This window comes from Nuphar pumila, chromosome 2 (genome assembly GCF_984573655.1).
Source record: "Nuphar pumila chromosome 2, dmNupPumi1.hap1.1, whole genome shotgun sequence".
NCBI lineage: Eukaryota > Viridiplantae > Streptophyta > Magnoliopsida > Nymphaeales > Nymphaeaceae > Nuphar > Nuphar pumila.
This window is the reverse complement of record NC_143250.1, coordinates 70,526,691-70,549,542: the sequence shown is the minus strand read 5'-3', so window position 1 is coordinate 70,549,542 and position 22,852 is coordinate 70,526,691. Positions and strand designations below refer to the sequence as shown.

The 22,852-nt window shown below is 36.6% G+C and overlaps 1 protein-coding gene across 3 annotated transcripts in view; it reads left to right on the top strand.

The window, feature by feature from the left end:
- Nucleotides 1-22,852, top strand: part of LOC149845724 (methyltransferase) — a 134,533-nt gene that overhangs the window by 1,280 nt on the left and 110,401 nt on the right. The window lies entirely within an intron of this gene.

The window sequence follows — 22,852 nt, the reverse complement described above, 5'->3', positions numbered from 1 at the left end:
TATGCTATTAAGTTTTCATCAATGAATACACAATATCCATCCAGAAACTGACCTTCTATCATTTGGATCTCTAGCCCAATCAACATCTGTATATACTTCCAGTTGATGATACTCCCCCAGTGTCTTGGATTGATGATAAATTAGGCCATCCCCAAGGGTTCTTTTCAAATACTGAAGGATTCTTTTGACAACATTCATATGTTCTGTATGCGGATCATGAATAAATTGGGAAACTTGATTGACTGCGTACACAATGTTGGACCTTGTAAATGTAAAATACTGAAGCATACCAACTAAACGACGATATTGCTTGGGATCTTCATATACCTCCTCATTGCTTGGGATCTTCATATACATCTCCATGAAATTAGCGAATCTTCTAAAAACACACAGAAGCCAGTGGTGGAGTGATGATTATTTGGGTCACCTCCCCAATCAGAGTCAGTATAAGCAATTAATTTCAAATCAGAAGAAGATGACAAAAAAACTCCTTTATTTAGAGTACCATTTATGTATCCTACGACTCGCAAGATGACACTCATGTGGACTGATGTTGGTGCATGCTGAAACTGGCTTGCCGTATGGACTGCATGAGAGATATCTGGTCTGGTAATACTTAGATACATCAATGATCCTACAAGCTGTCCGTAGGGAGTATGATCCGAAAGAGGAACACCATCATCAATCTTCATTTTAGCTCCTACTATAGCAAGAGTTTCACAAACCTTTTCATCTGTAATACCTGACCTGTCAGTGATCTCATAAGCAAGCTTAGTTTGAGATAAGAAATACCCTCTATGAGAGTATGCTACTTCAATACTCAAAAAATAAGTTAGAAAACCCAAATCAGACATTTTAAATTTATCTTTCAAAATTGATTTTATATTCTTAACCCTGTTAGAATCACTACTAGTGATGAACATATCATCCACATACAACAGTAAGATCATACTCCCTACATTGGATTTTCTAATAAACAAAGCAGTGTCAGTAAAACAGGAAGAAAAATCATTTTCTATCATTACAAAATTAAACCTATCATACCAAGCCTTGGGGGCTTGTTTTAAACCATAAAGTGCTTTTCGAAGACGAAGCACTTTCCCTTTGGGAGTCTCCATTCTTGGTGGAGTATTCATATAAACTTCTTGATTGAGAAAGACATTTTTAACATTCATTTGATAGATGTTCCACTTGTTGATTGAGACAATAGTTATAAGACATCGGACAATGACCATTCGAGCTACAGGGGCAAAGGTTTTCTCATAGTCAATCTCATATTCTTGACTATATTCCTTTGCAACCAATCGAGCTTTATATCTCTCAAGAGATCCATCACTCTTAATCTTAACATTAAATACCCATCTACACCCTATTGTTTTCTTACCTTTAGAAAGTTCTTGAAATTCTCACGTTTTGGCTCTTCTCAGAGCTCCAAGTTCATTTTTCATTGCAACTATCCATTCAGGACACTTGCGTGCTTCTTCAAAGTTTCTAGGTTCTATGTAAGAACGAATGACACTAAGACAAGCTCTATATTTAGGTGAAAAAGAGTCATATGACATGAACCTAGAGGGAGCTTTTATACTTCTTTCGGTTCTACGAAGGTTCTCCTCTCTTTGAGGAACAATCCTACTAGCATCATCATATCTTTCAAGAGCACTTCTAAAGGTGTTTCTATCTCTATGAATATAGGTGATGGGATCTCTAGGTGGTCCTTTATCAATATGTTGATGAGATGGGGATATTAGAGGAATGATTTCCTCAGTTTCAATATCACTTGAGTCGTTCTGATTTGACTCATCATCACTAGAATCATTGTCTTTACCTAGTAGATCAAATAAAAAAGAATAATCTACATTCTCATCATGAGATTCAAGACTTTCGAAGCCACTGAGATTTTCCAAAAAACTCACATTTCTAGAAACATACAATTTGTCATTCTTAACATCATAACAACGAAAACCCTTTTGGGTTTCAGAATACCCAAGAAAGGCACAAGGAATGACCTTTGGAGAAAGTTTGTCATTTTTATCAGTAAGGACAAAACATTTACATCCAAAAACCCTTAACCTGCTATAATCAGGTTCTTTTTCATATAATTTTTTAAATGGAGAAATCTTGTTTAAATTTTTTGATGGAAGTCTATTTATGAGATAGACTAAAGTAAGAGTTGCCTCAGTCCCAGAGTTTCTTTGGAATATTTTGCGAAATGAGCAGGGTTGTAGTTGTTTCAATGATATGCCTATGCTTTCGTTCAGCTAACCCATTTTATTGAGGAGTTTTTGTGTAAGATTTTTTATGGAGAATACCAAAACTTTCAAGATAACCCTTGAATTCGTTTGAAAGGTATTCACCTCCAAAGTCAGACCTAAGAATTTTTAAACTTTCATTGAATTGATTTAAAACCATCATATGAAAAGTTTTAAATGTTGGAAAAACTTCATGTTTATGTTTAAGAAAGTATATCCAACAAAACCTAGTGTAATCGTCCACAAAAATCACATAATATGAGAATCCTCTTTTAGATATCACAGGAGCTGGACCCCATACATCGGAATGAACAATTTCAAAGGGTTTTGTCGTAAACATGGATCTTTGAGAAAAATGTAGACTTTTCATCTTCCCAAGAATACATTCATTACACAAAAAATCTCCATTACAAAGATGTTTAATAAAAGGCAAGTAAGAGATTTTAACAATGTTGGGATGTCCCAATCTCTTATGCCATACATGAATATCTTTGTTTTGAACAACATTACAAAATTGATTCTTGGGAACTTGAAGAAAATCAACGTAGTAGAGGTCTCCTCTCCTAAAACCTTCTCCAATCAACTTCCTGGACCGATGATCCTGTATCCAACATTTATTAGACGAGAATTTTATATCGCAACCATGGTCCAAGAGTTGAGAGACTGAAAGTAAATTTAAATTTAATTTTGGTATAAGACAAATTTTGGAACAACGAAATCTTGTTTTTCAAAATTGCCTATTCCTTTAATTTCAAGAGGCGTTTCATCAGCCGTTGAGACAGAAGATGGAAGAGTATTTTTAGAAAAATCGGAAAGAGAACAAGCACTTGGGGTCATGTGAAAAGAAGCACCGGAATCTAGAAGCCAAGATGTCTTACCGGGAGGAGAATAAGTTGACATAGCGGCTCCGAAAATGCCTCCCTTGAGAAGAGGTTGTAAAGCTTCCACTATTTGCTAAAGATAAAGAGATCCATTTGATGATCATGGTCGTTCCTTCGGTTGGGATGTCATAGCCATCGCAATAAGTTTTTTTCATTTTGGGCAAATGGGTTCAATATGCCTCGATTCTTTACAAAAATGGTAATTTAATTTGCTATAGTCTCTTTTGCCATAACGATCGTTTCCTCCTTGACCTTGATTCTTGAAGTGAGGAGGTTTATAAGCCTTCACATTATTCCCCGGTCTTGACACGACATTTACCCCTTCACAATCTTCTTGAGTAGAAGAGGTAGCAAGAATGCTAGGATTACTCTTACTAATCCCCACACGGGTTTCCTCACCACTTAACTTAGTGATAATATCCTCAATTGAGGGAGATGTGAAGGCGGAGAGAAGGGAGTACCGAATTTGTTCAAATTCAGGTCTAAGACAATGTAGAAAATTGAAGAATCGATCTTTCTCTAGTTGTTTGTGCCTTAATTCGATCGCTTCTCTACTCCATTTTGGTTCAAGCATAGTTAGCTTGTCCCAAATAGATGATAATTTGGCCAAGTATTCCTGAATAGTCATCTCATTTTGTTGGAGTGGCAAAGCCCTTTTTTGAAGATAATACTTGTGTGACAAATCTCTTGAAGTATACATTTTCTCAAGATATAACCAAGCTTCGGAAACTTCTTTAAACTTGATGATGTTGGCATTTATCTTGGTTTCAACGGATGAAAAGATCCAAGAAAAGATCTTGAAGTTTTTCATCTCCCATTCGTCATGCTTTCTTGAATACTCTTCAAGAGCCTTTTGTCTTTCTTTCCCTTTAAGGATCTTAATATCCCTCTTTTCAACGATTGTAATTTTTGGTTCAGGTTCCGGTATTAAACCTTGAATATACCCCCAAAGCCCCTTTCCTTTAATATGGGCTTCCATATTATCAGCCCAAACATGATAATTTGAACTATTAAGTTTAAACCCAAGGGAAAAGGAGTCCTTTTCGCCCATTAGAGAAGATAAAAGTGAAAAATAACACGTACCTCAAAGGATTTTCAAGTCTTTCTTGACAAAAAAGACTTCTAAAATATTGCCCGAAGAAGATGATCCACTTTAAATTCAATAGCTTTAAGGCACATTTTTCGAGATACTCAAAAAATGAAGAAATGCACGATCCTCCTTCTTCAACGAGGCTCTGATACCATGTGAAAGTATCTTTAACAAGATAATAAGATCAAGACTTTAATATTCTTGATGACAAATACGTGTGCACTGTTAAAATGTAAAACTGTACACATATGTATATATAATAATATTATATATATATATATAAATACATTTTTGTCTTCAAGAGACCAAATGGGTAGGTGAGAAAGCTAAAGTGATAGAACCTTGGGGATATAAGATTTGGTATACAGGAATAAATAGGAATAGGAATGGAGTAGGGATTGTTATGAGTCGTCAGTTTATAGATAATGTAGTTGAGGTCCGTAGGAAGGGTGATAGAATTTTACTTATTAAATTAGTATTAGGTACGGATATTATTAATATTATTAGTGTTTATGCACCTCAAGTAGGTTTAGATGATTCCATTAAGCATCAATTTTGGGAAGATTTAGATGGAGTAGTACAAGAGACATCTTATGGAGAAAAGCTTTTCATCGGCGGTGACCTTAATGGACATGTAGGCATTAGTAGGGATGGATTTGAGAATATCCATGGAGGCTATGGTATAGGAGAAAGAAATGAAAGTGGAGAAAGGATTTTAGATTTTTGTTTGTCCTATGATATGATCTTAGCAAACACTTGGTTTAGGAAGAGGGAGTCTCACCTAGTAACATTTAAAAGTGGGGTTAATACGAGTCAGATAGATTTTTTCCTACTTAGAAAGAGAGATAGGGGTTGTTGCATCGATTGTAAGGTTATACCAGGAGAAAGTGTAGCTACACAACATAGAGTCTTAATTTTAGATCTTAGAATTAGACAATGCCGCAAAAGGGATAGACATAGGATAGATCCTAGAATTAAGTGGTGGGCACTGAAAGGAGCTAAACAAGGAATGTTTGTAGAGCAGGTAGTTAAGGAAGTTGATTGGTGTCTCGAGGAGGATTCAGAATCAATGTGGAATAAGATAGCGGGTGGTATGAGAAAAGTAGCTAAGGAGGTATTGGGTGAGTCTAAAGGCGGTGCACCACTAGGTAAGGATACATCATGGTGGAACGAGGATGTCAAATTAGCTATTAAGGTTAAAAGAGAGTGTTATAGAAATCTAAGTAAGAGTCGTGATAATGAGAATTTGGAGAAGTATATGATAGCAAAGAAGGAAGCTAAAAAAGTTGTTCGAAACGCGAGGGCTAAGGTATATAAGGAGGTTTATGACAAGTTGGATACCAAAGAAGGCGAGAAGGATATTTATAGGCTTGCAAAGATGAGAGATAGGAAATCGAAAGATTTGGGTATGGTTAGATGTATCAAAGATGAAACGCAAAGGGTTTTAGTCAAAGATGAGGAGATTAAGGAGAGATGGAAAGATTATTTTGATAAGCTATTTAATGATAGTCATGCTCAAGATCTTGGAGACTTCTCCATTCCTTTTCATGAGATAAATCGTGACTTCATGCGCAAGATTCAAAAGAAAGAAATTGCAGAGGCTTTGAAGAAAATGAAATCAAGAAGGGCAGTTGGCCATGGTATACCTATCGAGGCTTGGAAATGCTTGGGAGAGAAAGGTTTAGAATGGTTGACAAATCTTTTTAACTTGATTTGGCGAACAAATAAGATGCCTAATGAGTGGAGGAAGAGTACTTTGGTGCCTTTATATAAGAATAAGGGTGATATACAAGATTGCACAAACTATCGTGGTATAAAACTCATGAGTCATACTATGAAACTTTGGGAGAGGGTGATTGAGTCTAGGTTGAGGAAGGTTGTCATGATATCGGAGAATCAATTTGGTTTTATGCCTGGAAGATCAACTATGGAAGCTATACATCTTCTTAGACAACTTATTGAAAGATATAGAGAGAGGAACAAAGATTTGCATATGGTTTTTATTGATTTAGAGAAGGCATACGATAGAGTACCTAGGGACGTTCTCTGGTGGACAATGATGAAGAAAGGTGTTTCTCTCAAGTACATTAGTATAATTAAAGATATGTATGAAGGAGTAGTAACCAATGTCCGCACTTGTGGAGGGGTGACAACCAATTTCCCGATAACGGTTGGGTTACATCAAGGATCTGCTTTAAGCCCTTTCCTATTTGCAATAGTGATGGATGAGCTTACGAGATCAATTCAAGAAAATGTACCGTGGTGTATGTTGTTTGCTGATGATATTGTTTTGATTGATGAGTCTAGAGCTGGGGTTAATGCTAAGTTAGAATTATGGAGACAGACATTGGAAGCTAGAGGTTTTAAGTTGAGTAAGAGTAAGACTGAATATATGGAATGTCGGTTTAGTAAGCAACGAAGTAGTGATGGGAGTGTAGTGAAGCTTGGTGAGCAAGATATACCAGTGAATGATTATTTCAAATATTTGGGATCCATCATTCAAAAGTATGGAGAAATTGATGGAGATGTAAATCATAGGATAAAGGTTGGGTGGATGAAATGGAAAAGTGCTACTGGAGTGCTGTGCGATCGTAGAATGCCATTGCGGTTGAAGGGAAAGTTTTATAGGACGACTATTAGACCCGCTTTACTATATGGTACGGAATGTTGGGCTGCCAAGAGACATCATATTCAAAAAATGAGTGTAGCTGAGATGCGGATGCTTAGATGGATGTGTGGAAATACAATAAAAGATAAGATTCGGAACGAAGAGATACGTAAGAAGGTAGGTGTTGCACCCATTGAAAATAAGATGCGAGAGAATCGTTTACGGTGGTTTGGACATATTCGGCGAAGGCCTAATGATGCTCCAGTTAGAAGGTTGGAGAAATGGGAAAATATATTAGTTAAAAGAGGTCGGGGTAGGCCTAGGAAGACTTGGATGGAGATGATAGGAAAGGATATGAATGCTTTGAACCTCACCGAGGACATGGCGTTGGATAGAAATGATTGGAGGAAAAGGATTCATGTGGAAGACCCAAAATGAATTTCTTTTTTGGTTCATATCGCTGACCCCAATTGTTTTGGGATGAAGGCGTAGTTGTTGTTGTTTGTTGTATATAAATACATTTTTCATTTCTTTCTTTTCTGTAATTTTTTTCCTTTATTTTTATTTTTTGTCTTTATGTCATCTAGTTCAGTTTGAACTAGAATGACTGTTGCTAGTCAAGTCCTGTCCAGACTTGACTAGCAATAGAGCTATTGGACTGACACAGTCCAACAGCTCTTAATAGAGTTGTTGGACTGTGTCCAACAGCTCTATTGAGTCCTCTTTCAGCTGTGTATTTTATTTTCCAATGCTTCTTAAGCAATTGGTTTTTCATATCAATAAAGAATACATTTTTATTTTTATTTTGTTTCCAGTTATACCCTTTTTAAGGGTTATGCTTTAGTGTCATTCTTGACACTTGCCCTTGTTAATCTAAGCTCGTGTTTCGAAGATCCCCATTTCATTTCATGGTATCAGAGCCGTGGAAGTACTAAATCTTGAGGAAAAGCTGTCTCGGTTTCCGTGCCCGTTTGCAAAAGTGTTCACCACTTGAAGAGAAGTGTTTTATCACTTCATTAGAGAAGATTTCACATCTTGTTGTATTGTTTTTTTTCTTCTTTCTTTTTCATTTTCCTTCTTATTTCTCTTCTATCCCTATTCTTTCTCTCCTTGTAATCGATGGATGACAATGATAAAGTCACCATCATGTGTATGAAACTAAGCGATACGAACTATGTAACATGGGCTTCAATCATGAAGCACCATATATGGGGAAAAGGCTTATGGGGGATTGTGGATGGTCCCGATTCGGAACCTAAGCTATCTCTTACTAAAAAGGAGGAAGATAAAGATGTCCCTCTATCGGAAGAAGAGAAAATCAAGGCTATTGCCTCATACGAGAAGAAATGGAAAGAATGGAGAATATCTCATGCGAAGATAATGTCATGGCTTATCAATAGCGTTGACATTAAAAAATGTTCAAGTCTTGCCAAATTTGATCATGCCGATAAAGCATGGGAATACCTTAAGAATATGTATTCCCTTAAAGATATTGCACACGTGTGCAACCTCCAAGAAAAAGTTCGAATGATGACACAAGGAGACAAAACTATTCGTGAATATTACAATGGGTTGTCCGAACTTTGGGAAGAACTTTCCCTTTTAGAACCAAAGTGGCATTGTGCTGAAGACATCGAGCTTCGTCAGAAACAACTCGATGCTGAACATTTTTACCAGTTTATCACTGGATTAAGGCCAGAATTTGAAACCACTAAATCGGCCCTACTTCACCGGGGAAAAATTCCTTTTATTGTTGAAACTATTGAAGAGTTAACAATGGAAGAAAATCGTCTCCGGAAAGGTTCTTTAAAAATTGAAGATGATTCCGTTTTAGCCGTGTCTAGACCAGGGAATCATGTTCGATCATATAGGCCTCCTCACTTTAACCGACCAAATGGTGACTATGATAAGAAGAAAGTTATTTGTCATCACTGTCATGAACCGGGACACTACAGGCCACAATGTCCCAAACTTAAGAGCTGAGAGAAAAAAGAGCTGCAATTGTTGGATCGGAGCCTAAAGATCAGGATGCACCAGTTTCCCTGGCCCAACTAATGGAGATTCTTCAGCCTCTCATCAAAGGTGCCTCTTTCTCGTCTGAAGCTTCAACCGGCGCATCAGCCTCATCTTTTTCTGATCTAGGTAAAATTTCTTGGCTTCTTGACTCTGGTGCATCTTTTCATATGACCCCAAATAATCAAAGTCTATCCAAATGTGTTAAAAATAAAACAAGTGTGTCAAAGGTCTTTACTGCTGATGGGACTTCTCTTGAAATAGAAGGAATAGGAAATTTTGAAAAAATTTATAAAACAAATTTTTTTTTTATTCCAGAAATTAGACATGTTCCCAAATTAAATTTAAATCTTTTATCTATATCTCAAATTTCTGATTATGGGTGTAATATTTCTTTTTCTTCTCATGGTTGTTGGGTACAGGATCGCCAGTCAGGCAAGCTGATTGGGGAAGGCCATAGAGAAGGAGGACTCTATTACATAGATTTTTTGGAAATGCCGAAGAAAGCTTTTTGTTATAATATTAAAAAAATAGAGTTGGAGCTGTGGCATAAGAGACTTGGTCACCCACATATAGCCAAAATCCAACATTTTTCAAATCTAGGGAAATTTTGTAACTCTGAATCATTTGATTGTAAAGATTGTATTGTCGGCAAAATGAAAAGATTACCATTTCAGAACAGAACCTTTTTCTCTTCAAGACCACTTGAATTAATACACTCGGATGTTTGGGGTCCTGCACTAGTAATTTCTAAAGGAGGATTTGTTTACTATGTTATTTTTGTCGATGATTTCTCCCGACATACGTGGATGTACTTTCTCAAACATAAGTCTGAAGTATTTTCATACTTTCAAACTTTTCATAATATGGTTAAAAACAAGTTTTAAAATGATATTACTATTTTTCGCACAGATTTACGGAGAGAGTTTTTATCCACAGATTTTCAAAATTATCTTAAATTGCATGGCATCACACATCAAAGATCTTGTCCTTATACACCTCAACAAAATGGACTAGCAGAACGAAAACATCGCCATATTATAGAAACCACTAGGACTTTATTAATAGCAAATCAAGTCCCAAAAGACTTTTGGGCAGAAGTTGCCTTAACTGCCACCTATCTCATTAATAGGACACCATCTTCTTCGTTACAAAATATCACTCCCATTGAAACACTTATAAACATTTCTCCAGACTACTCTAGACTAAGAATATTTGGGTGCAAATGTTTCATATTTACTGACAAAAATGATAAACTTTCCCCTCGTGCGATTCCCTGTGCCTTTTTAGGATATGCTGAAAACCAGAAAGGTTATAGCTGTTTTGACTTCAAAAATAATAAACTATATGTGTCTAGAAATGTTTCCTTTCTTGAAAAAGAGAGCTTCTTTGATTTTAGAAAATTAAAAGACGTCACTGAGTACTCCTTTTTGCTAGATCTAATATCAACATCTGATGAATATGACCTTGATTGTAACTTTGATGATGATCAAAGAATTATTAATCTTAATGTTGAAAATGAAGAAGTTCATAGAGATACTAGTATTCAATATTCCAGGCGACAAGAGTCTAATCCTCCATGTGCACTTGAAAAATATTCTAACATTCCAACTAGACAATCATCCCGAATCTCGAGGCCTACAGGAAAGTTTGTATCATACGAGTCTTTCTCACCCACATATAGGGCAGTTATTGCATTAATTCACTCATATGAAGAACCATTCACATATTTTCAAGCAAAAAATGATATCAAATGGATAGAAGCCATGAAAGCTGAATTAGATGCACTTGAAAATGCTTCTATATGGAATATTCAAGATCTTCCTTCAGAGAAGAAAACTATAGGATGTCGATGGGTTTATAAAATTAAAACCAAGAGTGATGGTACTCTTGAAAGATATAAAGCCCGTTTAGTAGCCAAAGGTTATGCCCAAGAATATGGGATTGATTATGAAGAAACCTTTGCTCCGGTGGCTCGTATGACTACTGTCCGAACCTTAATTGCCTTAGCTTCTATCAAAAAATGGTCTATTTTTCAAATGGATGTCAAAAATGTTTTTTTAAATGGAAAGCTAGTTGAAGAAGTATACATGGAACCCCCTCCTGGTCTAAGTATTCCTAAGGGTAAAGTCCTTCGCTTAGAAAAAGCTCTTTATGGACTTAAACAAGCACCAAAAGCTTGGTATGATAGGTTTAGTCGTGTTATGATTGATATTGGTTTTCAATTCTGTTTAACTGACACTGCTTTGTTTATTAAGAATTCTGATGCAGGGATCATTGTGCTTCTTTTCTATGTGGATGATATGATCATCACCGGAAGCGATAAACAGGGAGTTGAAACAATCAAAACACTTCTTAAATCTCATTTTGAAATGACTGATTTGGGCTTGTTGAGATATTTTTTAGGCATTGAAGTTGCTTATTCTCCTAGAGGATATTTATTATCTCAGACTAAATTTGCTTTTGATATTGTTTTCAGGTCTGGTATTACTGATGATAAGAAAGTTGACACTCCAGAAGTTGTTAATGTTAAAATGAAGATTGATGATGGAGAACTTCTTGCAGACCCTACTCCTTACAGACAGCTTGTCGGGGCACTTTCCTATCTATCCATTACCAGACCAGATATAGCACATGTTGTTCATACAGCAAGTCAATTTCAACATACTCCTACTTCTGTTCATATGGGAGCAGTCATGCGTATTTTCAGATACATCAAGTCCTTTCTTTCACGAGGACTTTTCTTATCTTCCTCCTCTTCTCTTGATTTAATTGCATATACTGCTGCTGATTGGGGAGGTGATCCCAATAACTGACACTCAACCACTGGCTTTTGTGTCTTTTTAGGGGAATCATTGATCTCGTGGAGGTGTAAAAAGCAGTAGAAGGTATCTCTCTCATCCACCGAAGCTGAATACAGAGCCATGGCAACCACGACCATGGAAGTAGTTTGGCTCCGACCACTGCTTGCTGACATGGGAGCTGAAGCAACAAAGGCTTCACAAATGTGTTGTGACAACAAAAGTGCGATCTACATTGTCAGTAACAGAACATTCCACGAACGCACCAAACACATCGAAATGGATTGTCACTACGTCAGAGAGGAATATCTACACGGGATAATTGATCTGCCATATGTCACTTCAGAATATCAGTTAGCAAACTTCTTTACAAAGCCTCTCGCTGCTCCCCGATTTCACTTTCTCTTAGACAAACTTTCGCTCATTGTACCGTAAGTTTGAGGGGGAGTGTTAAAATGTAAAACTGTACACATATGTATATATAATAATATTATATTATTATATATATATATATAAATACATTTTTCATTTCTTTCTTTTCTGTAATTTTTTTCCTTTATTTTTATTTTTTGTCTTTATGTCATCTAGTTCAGTTTGAATTAGAATGACTGTTGCTAGTCAAGTCTTGTCCAGACTTGACTAGCAATAGAGCTGTTGGACTGACACAGTCCAACAGCTCTATTGAGTCCTCTTTCAGCTGTGTATATAAAGGGGTGCAGCCCCTCTTGTATTTTATTTTCCAATGCTTCTTAAGCAATTGGTTTTTCATATCAATAAAGAATACATTTTTATTTTTATTTTGTTTCCAGTTATACCCTTTTTAAGGGTTATGCTTTAGTGTCATTCTTGACACTTGCCCTTGTTAATCTAAGCTCGTGTTTCGAAGATCCCCATTTCATTTCATGCACATGCACAATAAGAACACTTAGAACACTTGTGCACAAAAACACAAACCAATCTCACAAATGCACTAAAAGAATAAAAAGCTTTATTGAGTGCTTGGGCTTTGACCCAAAGCCATGAAATTTACAAAGAGGGGAGAGCCCCTATTTATATACATCAAGAGGCCTTGGAGGGGTCAACATATAGACGTTGGAGCTCCTCCAACGGTCACAATTGTGACCGTTGGAAGGGCCCAACTTCTATATGGTTGGGCCCCCAAGGTTGGTCAAAAAGTCAAAAAGAAAAAGAAAGAAAAAGAAAAAATAAAAAGAATAAAAGAGTAAAAATTACATGCATATTCGTAATGTGAATATGCGCAAAAATATAAGAAATACCTAAACTACCCCTATGGCTAATAATGAGGAAATACATATTTTATATATATACAAGTATATACATGTACATATGTCTAATATATGTATATGCAGTACCTTTTATATATATAAAATATGTATCGGATTACAAGATTGAGATACATATTTTAAAAGCATATGTATGTGCATACATAGAATTGATGTATTTTGGCACGTACATCATGGCGTGCGTGTTCACATATTTTAATTTGAACTGGTTCATGAATTAAAGTATGTATTTGACTTGAGTATGCATACGAATTGAACAAGGACATGCTTATGAATATTTTTGTGGCATACACATGATACATGTTTGCATTTCTGAATGTGCATATAACTTTTCAGAATGTGTGGTGTGCATGTATTTTGGTTCTCGAGACATGTCAAGATTTGGAATTATTTATATGCTTTGACTTGATGTGACATTTCTTAAGCATCATACTATATGAAGTTTGTTGTTTCAAATGCATGTGCATACATGCATTGATGTGTGTTTCGTATGTACATAAATACATGAGTTGTTCACTTGTCCCAATTGAGATGATTCATTAGTGAATGCATGTATGTGGAATGATTTTATAAAGGCACATGCACATGAATGGTGAACACATGCATATGAATGTGACATATCATGCACATGGTTAAATTGACATATATAAATATGCATTTGGAAGCATGATTGCAAGTTGCTATGGTTTTTGCATATGATGCATCGATGGTCTAAATGAATTATCACAGGCCTGGAGAGCCTTGAGCTTTGATTGCTCTTTCTTTAATTGTTTAAATACATCACAAAAATTACATTTATATTATGGTTTTAATTGCGTTGTTTTATTGTTGCCATGAGTGGTAGACCGTGAAGAGCTGCGCATACTGATTTGCGAGCTTATGGTTGCATGTTGATTTGCAAACTTATGTTATTAATTTTGCATGTTGATTTGCAAATGTAAAATAGATGAATTAATAACAAGATAAAAAGAAAGTAAAGAACAGTGTAATTTATGTTTCCTTGATGTCCCTTTTTTAATGTGGGAATCTTGGATATTGCGGTTTTGGGGAAACTGTGAGGATACAAAAACTATGTATGCGTTGTTGTTGCCCTAAACCCAATATTGAAGTTCTTCTTCTAGCCACGGTTTTAGGGAGAGTCCGCCACTTTGCCTGTGGGTGGTGTGTTTGACACAACTGTTGTTGTTTTGGTGTACCAAGAAAAGTGACACTTGTGGATGCTGATGTTCCAGGTGTCCTCGACATTAGATGTTGTTTTCTAATATTTCGATGGATGATGCTGTTTCCTGATATCGGTCGAGGGCTAAGTTTGAAATCCAGTAATAAAATACAAATTGTATATTAAGCTACTTTGGGAACCTAACTTGACCTCAGGGATTTTACCCGTTTGGTATATCCGCGGGCAACAGTATTTAAAAAGAGGAACTTAAATTGTATGCATTTAATAGGGCATGCATATGGAAAGAAAAACTTTAATGAAAGATAATGAAATATTCATGCATTTTCCATAAATCATGCATATTCCTGCTAAGCATTAAAACATGCAGATTTTACCTGTTCTCTTAATCGTTACATGATGGTGAATGCATGGGGTTTAATTTCTAATGCATGCTAATGTCCTGCTTATTTAAATTGTGATCCATGCTATTGCTTAATGATTTTTCATGCTTGGAAATTATTTTCTGTTGCATGAATGCTTAATTGAAATTATGAAGTTGTCATAATTGCTTTTCTCTAAATGATTACATGAAATCTTATTTGTATTCGTTATGTTCACTTGTTTCATTAGAAGTACCTGTGTAATGCCCCAAAATTTTTAAACTTAATTATAGTTCAAATATTGAAATTTCGAGACCATTTTTTTTTATAAGTATAAGTAAATCGGATTTTATAATGCGGAAACGATTTTTAAAAACGGTTAAGACTTTGGGCGCGGTTACACTAAAGATCACAATCAAATCAAAATGCACGGGATATACACATTTCAAACTAGGTATAATATAAGACTGAAATACGAAGAGTTTTAATTTCATTTCAAATCAGAGTATGAAAACAATACTTCAGTCTCTACATGATCAAATACTTAAAACGAAAAGATCATGAATACCAAGATCACAAGGTAAGAGTGAACCCTCGAGGATGCAGCTCGACCAGCTCTTCGCTCCAACTACTCATCATACTTTACCTGCATTACCTGTCCCCCATAAAACAGGGTCAGACTCACTAAAGTCTGATAAAGCAACCCAAACTCAAACTTAAAGAAAACATATCAAGCATTTAAAGGTAAGGATATATTATTCATCCATCGTCAAGTGATAGACAAGGGAACAACATCCTATGAGTCATTCATTTCAAGCATTCAAACATAACGCATTTAAAAACATTTCATCACTTAATATTCTTTTCAACCTTAACTCGTGTAATAAAGCAGAATCTATATGCACTCAAGTCATACAAGTCATTGCATATATATATATATTATACATATATATATATATATATATATATATATATATATATATATAACACATTCACATCATTGCATCATTTTCATATATATTCATAATTCTTATAAACAATAAGTCAAATCACATTTGACCATTCTAACGTGAAACACGCGCACATATCTTATAAATAATTTAGTTAGATATTCATGATATACATCAATCATAATACATAGGTGTGATATATTTACTCAGACAATCATAATGCAATCATTTGAAATGAAACTATGTAGGCGTAATGTAACGACCCCAATCCAGACACTTTTAAAAATGCGGAATATTTTTTTTTTTAAGAGTTGCGAAAACCTTCTCAGAGATCTGGGGTCCTCACAGTTCCACTTTCCATTGGATAGCCTATCCACCACAAACGAAGTTGCAATTATCATCCATATCAACCAACTAAAACTCTTTTATTAATGAGTAAGAAAATTTCAAAGACAAGGTTTTCTTCAGCTGAAGTAAAGTAACAATTGCAGAATTTAAAAGAACTGAATGACAAAAGAAAGAGCCAATATATCCTCTACTGAAGCTGACAAGCCCAAGTATAACTCATCCATCCCCAGATGCATGTCCAACTTCACTGTTCACCATTACCTGTGAAAAAACCCAACAAAGTAGGGTGTCAGAACCGAAATTCTGAGCACAGCTACTTCTAAAGAAACAGGTGAGAGAAAGAACATGAATAAGATTTCATGCAGTGATTTGATTCAGTACAAATATAAATTTTGCAACATTCAAATATCTATAACCACCAACAGTTGCATATACTTACCAGTCAAAAACAGTAAAGCAATGTCACATATCAATAACTAAATAACCAAACCTTTCAGCATGATTTCACAAAGTAAAGCATATGCTACCACCAAATGATGTCATGATATCAAGAATGATCCAAACATGCATGATCTAATGCATAACAGAAAAATGCATGATTATGTGCAGTGTATGATTTCTTCTGTTATCTTTCATTTAAGTTCCATCTTTCTATATGCATGCCCTATTAGATGCACACATCTTTAAGTTCCTCTTTTTAATTACCGTGGCCCGCAGATACACCAAACAGGTACAAACTCCGAGGTCAAGTAGGTTCCCAAGGTAGCTTAACAAACAATTTGTATTTTATTATTGGGTTCCAACTTAGCCCTCGACCGATATCAGGAAACAACACCATCCATCGGAACATTAGACCTCCACATCTAATGTCGGGGACATAAGGGACACTCCACGCCCACAAGTGCCACTTCCTTGGTACCATAAACTCACAGCTGTGACTAACACACCACTCCCGGGTAAAGTGGCGGGCTCTCCCTAAAACCGTGGCCAGGAGAAGAACCTCAATATCGGGTTCAGGGGCAACAACGCACACAAAGTTTTTGTATCCTCACAGTCTCCCCAAGACCGGATAACTAAGATTTTCATACTCCAGATGAGATATCCCAGACGATATATTACACTGTTCTTATTCATTATATTTTTAATTAAGTCCATTTCTTTAAGTTTGCCACACATATGCAAAAGTAAAGTGAAAAACCCGCATCCTCCCTTGCGTGAACCCATTCGGGACTCCAGCCCGTATCAACCACTAGAACAGTGTAGTAATGTGCCAAGTGATGCATTTAGAAACATATGTGAAAGAAAACCAAACTCACGGCTCTCCAGGCCGATGATGGTCTAATTAGGCCATCAGTGCATCTCATTGCAAAACCCAAAATAGTGTTTCATTTATAACACTAAGCCAAAATACCAAAAGCATATATATTCATGCAAATATAAATCCAAACATATGCATGTCATAATTCATTCATATGCATTTTCAATATGTGTGTTACCTACATCGCATATGGGTATTAACCAATCCATGGTTTCTTTAAGTGTATGAGTGTACATGTGCAATTTCACATATAAATCAAGTGTACATGTTCAGGAAGAATTAGTAATAATTGAATCATGCTCACACTCATGAATACCATAATCATAACAGTCAAGTGAAAACATAAATCTCCACGACAAGTGTTTCCAAATGCACATCCATATATGCCAATATAACCATGGACATAAAACAACAACATTCACAAGCATGGTTTCCAAGATTCATGCACAAGGATTCACATATTTATACCAAATGTACGTTGTCATTCCTTGATTAATTTTATTATATCATTTGAACACCCATGCATGTAAATTCCAGCAATAAAGCACTAGTTTCATGATTGCTCATGCCCATGAAAACAACTAGACAACGATATCCAATCAAGCATATCAAATCAAGTTTAAGCCTACGAGCATTTTCATTCACCTGTATGCAAAAAGCCAGGTCTAACATGATTAGCTAGTATTCTGGAAACTTAAAGTGCTAAGCTAAGCTTCCATATGAGCTACCCTATACATGAACAAGGATTCCATCGACCTGTCATTTGTCCACAAGCATGGACAGTTAAGGATATGGCATTAACCATATTTTCCTTTGTAAAAATATAGTCCAGCACCATTCGGCTGGGCTTGGCAGGGTTCCACACAACCCATGATCTTATGCTATCCTTCCACTCACTACTTATAACAGTTACATATAGTTAATCAAGTTTGAAAAGAACACATACATGCCCCAAGTTTGGTTGCTAAAAGAAAAATTGCAAATCATCTGACACTATTTACCTAATATTGTCACCTGATGATGTAGCCATACTAACATTTTCAACCCCCCCCCCACACACACACATACCTATATATATATCTTAAAGAATGATACATGACAGGCCATATGTCCTGATAAAACCGAACCATCCTCTTTCTGCTATTTATAATACAATAGCTAATAAAGGAAACGCAGAAGACACTCACTAGCATACAAGTAAATTTTTACTTAAACAATCATAGCTCAGTCACAGAATGAGTTCGGTCTTGTACTCAACCGAAAGAAACTCCTTGTATTCTTGAGCACTCCACAGAAACTGAATACATTCAATGTTTTTAACACTAAAATTTTTCAGTTTATAATTAAGCTTAATCTATATTCACTACTGCTAATAACTATGTTGCAGTACTGTAGGTTTTAACATGTATGTCAACAGCCAAAACAAGTCTCAAGTATATTCATATTGATTTCCACCAGCTTATCTAGGCATATCAAAAGTGATTATACAACGCAACTCAGGGTTGCGTTAAAGGACTAATGCATTCAGCCAGACTGTGACTTGATAATAGATGATTGGCGGGCTATGTTCTGGATCTAGACATATACCACCGATCTGTCTTTAACACACCAACAAAAACATTTCATAAATAACTTCAAAATAAGCATGTGAGTTCCACTCATGCATATAGTCTCTGGATCAGACTCGAAACCATAAAGTTGCAGTTCATTATATATATACCATCACGATTTCAGATAAGGTCTTACTGCTATTCTGGGTTTGGGATTTCACCCAGAACGATAACCCCAAACAGGATTTAACATGTATCATGCCTAAATTCCAAATCAAGAAAACCCAAATCGGTTGAATTAGGGTTTTCGTCAAACATCCCCAAATCCCTCCTTCGTGACAACCGAAACCCCAAATCAAAGATTTTGGGGTTTCCATTGTGGGATTTACCAAACTTTGCCCCAAAAATTTGAAAACTGAGAACCCCACATTAGGAAGATCCGAAACCCCCAAACCACATAGTTGGGGTTTTAGGTTTAGGGTTGATATAAACCCCAAATCCTACCCTCAAACCCCACAGTAGGAAGATCCGAAACCCCCAAACCACATAGTTGGGGTTTTAGGTTTAGGGTTGATATAAACCCCAAATCCTACCCTCAAACCCCACATGGAATCGAACCCATGTTCGATTCCTCACCCCGATTCCAAGGAGCACCGTACCTTATTGAAGATTTCCGGCGATCGGAGGCTGTCGTGATTGCAAGAGAGGGGTCGGCTGGGGTTGCTCCTTGTTGCTGCCATGACAGGTGTCTCGCCGGAGGTCGGTGATGGCTGCTAGTTGCCGCAGCCCGCCAACGACCTCTTCTTCCTCCGGTGCGCGCACGCAGACAGAGACGGGAGAGACGAGGGAGAGAGAGAGGCGAGTGAAGAGAGTCCCCTCTCCACTCCCTCTTATCGGGCAAGACCCCTCCCCCCTTCACGCCGAGATGGGGGGAGGTCGGTTACGCCCTGCGTAACCCCCCCCCCCCCCCCCCCCCCCCTTTTTGCCCCTTTCTGCTTCTGTTTAAAACATATCGGGCAACCCTTATCGGGTTGCCCTTTTTGTTTTAAAAGGGCTGTTATATGGGGTGGGGCTCGGGTCCGAACCCGGGACCCGTAACCTGGCCCCTAAACAATATGGATCCAAATGGATCCACTGTGGATCCACGGATAAATTTTAAAAACTTAAAAATTTTATTTATTTTGAAACTCATATTAAACATAAAATTTTAACCCCCAAAATATGGATCCGCAAGTTGGATCCAAGTAGATCCAACTGTGGATCCTCGAATTTGCTTCATATATATACATATATATATATATATTTCTAATTTATTACTAATATTAATATTATTTTAGTATAACGCAAACATTTAAGCGTAAATACCCCTTTATGGGTCCTAGATCCGAAATATGGATCTTGGCCCAATTTGAAAAATTTGAAATATTTTATAATAAAAATTTCGGGTTTTACACGTAATAAGTCAAAACTAGTCATTTATAGGCGTGATATGTCATTCATGTAATGCCCCGAAATTTTAACCCAGATTTATGTGGATATATATATATATATATATATATATATATATATATATATATATATATCAGCAGAAAGAATAACCAATATAAGGTTAAGCATTTCGAAACATTACATTTGAGAGAAAACTCAACACACATATTTCTTTTCATTATAATATGAACATTTAAATTACCATAAACCCAAGGAATCACTGGAACAGTAAATCAACAGTCTCGATCCAAGTCTACTCGTTTACCTGAAAATGGTAAAAATAGAATAGTAATTAGACTACCACGTCTAAGCAGGAATTCTGTACTGATAGTGCAAGTATATCGTGAATCGAGTGTGTGGTATGAGTGTCATGGTTGATCTTTAGTGTATAACAAGGCAGGTAAGCACTATGTAACAAAGATCTAAATTCATGTACATGAGCAGATGAGCAGGTATTTAACAATAACAAATATGCAACATTGATAAGCAGGTGAGGTATGCCACAGTCAATGAAATAACATGTACACTTTCAGATAACAATTTAATTACCTCGTATCCACCAAGTTAAGAATTTTACTAATTTACAAGTTGATAATATAAAGCATCTGAAATACAACTTACATATATCTCTCTAGTGTCTTCACTAGTTGTGACACTTAACTCTTCTAAATGATGCTTAATTATCTTATCCCGTGGGTACACACAGGCACAAGTGACCATCTTAGAGGAGAACGTTCGGGGGTATATTATTCCAGCTAATTTTATTAACCCGAACATTCTAATGGAGACTGAATCCCCAAGGGAGCGACCAATAGCCGAGAGAATCTCCCAAGGGCTCAACTCAAATCAGGATGCATCCCTAACTTCTGCAGAAGACGTGAGACTACCACCTAGGACACATAGGTAGTCCTGGTCCCTAACTCCGAGGACGGGGACCCACGAGCCGCTTCACGCTCGACACCAAACACAAGTCCTCGAAGTCTTGTACCACCCACCCTCTCCAAGGTAGGTCTCAACTGAGTAATTGGGTTTCATTAATTTAGTTATTTTCCCGAAGTTTAGAACATTTCCACAACTTCTAATCATTGCCATAACATTAACCCATTCTTAGTAATACACACACTCAAACATTGAGACCCAATTTCCTTGTCATGTGATATGTTCATTGTTCACCATATACTAAACATGAGTACCTATCATATGTATGTATCTGATAAATGTGACCCAATTGCTTTCTTAACAGAAGTATCATGTACCTTGAGAGTTTGTTCTAACGATATCTTTTCAAAAATAACAATTAAGCTACTCTGAAATTTGTGGTAAACTACTTTGTGCTGACACTTGTTCAATATAGAATGCAGTTGAACACTGAATTAGTTCAAAAATATAACATTTCATACATAGGGGTGCAGTGGCGTATCAAACAAATTTTCAAAGAAAACAGATAGCACAATTTGCAAGGGTTACTTCTTCAGCCAGATTTAATAATCAGTCATAAACCATTTAAGATGAGAAGTAATAATGGGTCCAAATGTACCAATATGCAGGTCACTCATGGACTGACATGATTCACTACCTACGGCTAAGATAAACTGCCAGAATTAGCCACTAATGGATAGGAAAAGAAACTCATTCTGGAACTACTCTTGCATGTCAACAGGGAATCAACATCTTCAGCAAATAAAAAATAAAGGATTCAATACAATCATGCATAGAACAAAAATGCCGGAACAGTAGCAACCAGTCTGTGTTAGCATGATGCCCATACAACACGTCAATCAAGAAGGGTGTTGGCGCAGTTTATAATGTACATATATATATATATATATACCTTTCACACAGCCCTGCCAATATTTGAAACTATCATTACTTTTGGATTCTCAAGAACAACAGATGAAACGAAAGGAAAAATACATATATAGTGGCTTATCAATACCACTAGTTACTCGTCTGAAGTTAACTGAACAATGAAACTTAACAATTATAGATTAGGATCGGATACAAGAAAATGCTATTTACCACAAATCAACCATGAGCAAGAAAATCAGTCTGACAGGTAAAAGAAAAACAAATCCTAATAAGAAAGTGAATAAGATCCAACCGAATGCCCAAAATGTTATAAATTAAAGATTTAAGGCTTAGTCAGTCAGCCCCTTTTTAATTCTTTTCTTTGATCGCACCAAGAAAGGTAAACAAGAATTGACACCCCCAATCGAATTTAATTTGGGGATTAGGTATTGCCGTGTTAGGGTAAATCAAGAAGACCCTCAAATCGATTTGATTTGGGGATTTCTTGTTTAGGGTTAGACAAGAAAACATATCCCTCTCTGACTACTATCTTTACCCTTACCGATAAACCCCAAGTCACAGCGTTGGATTTTCCAACAACCAAGAACAGCTTGGAAAGCTCGTACGTGCGCAAATAATCGGGGTTTCCCTGGACCGACTCAACCCCAACTCGATTTAGTCCACACCCAACAAAATCAGTGACAGAAGACCTACCTCTTTCCGGATAAAAAATCGTTGGAGGTGTCGGCAACAACAGTTGTAGGTGGTCGGCTTCCTCCGACGCCGGTGCTTCTGCAGGCAAGCGCAAGATCGTCGATGGCGAGGAGAAGGGCTCCAGCAAGGTGGGAGGAAAGAGCCGAGAGGAGGAAGAGAGATAAGATACAGAGGGAACCCAAGAGGAAGGTGAGAGACTCGTTTCCCCTCC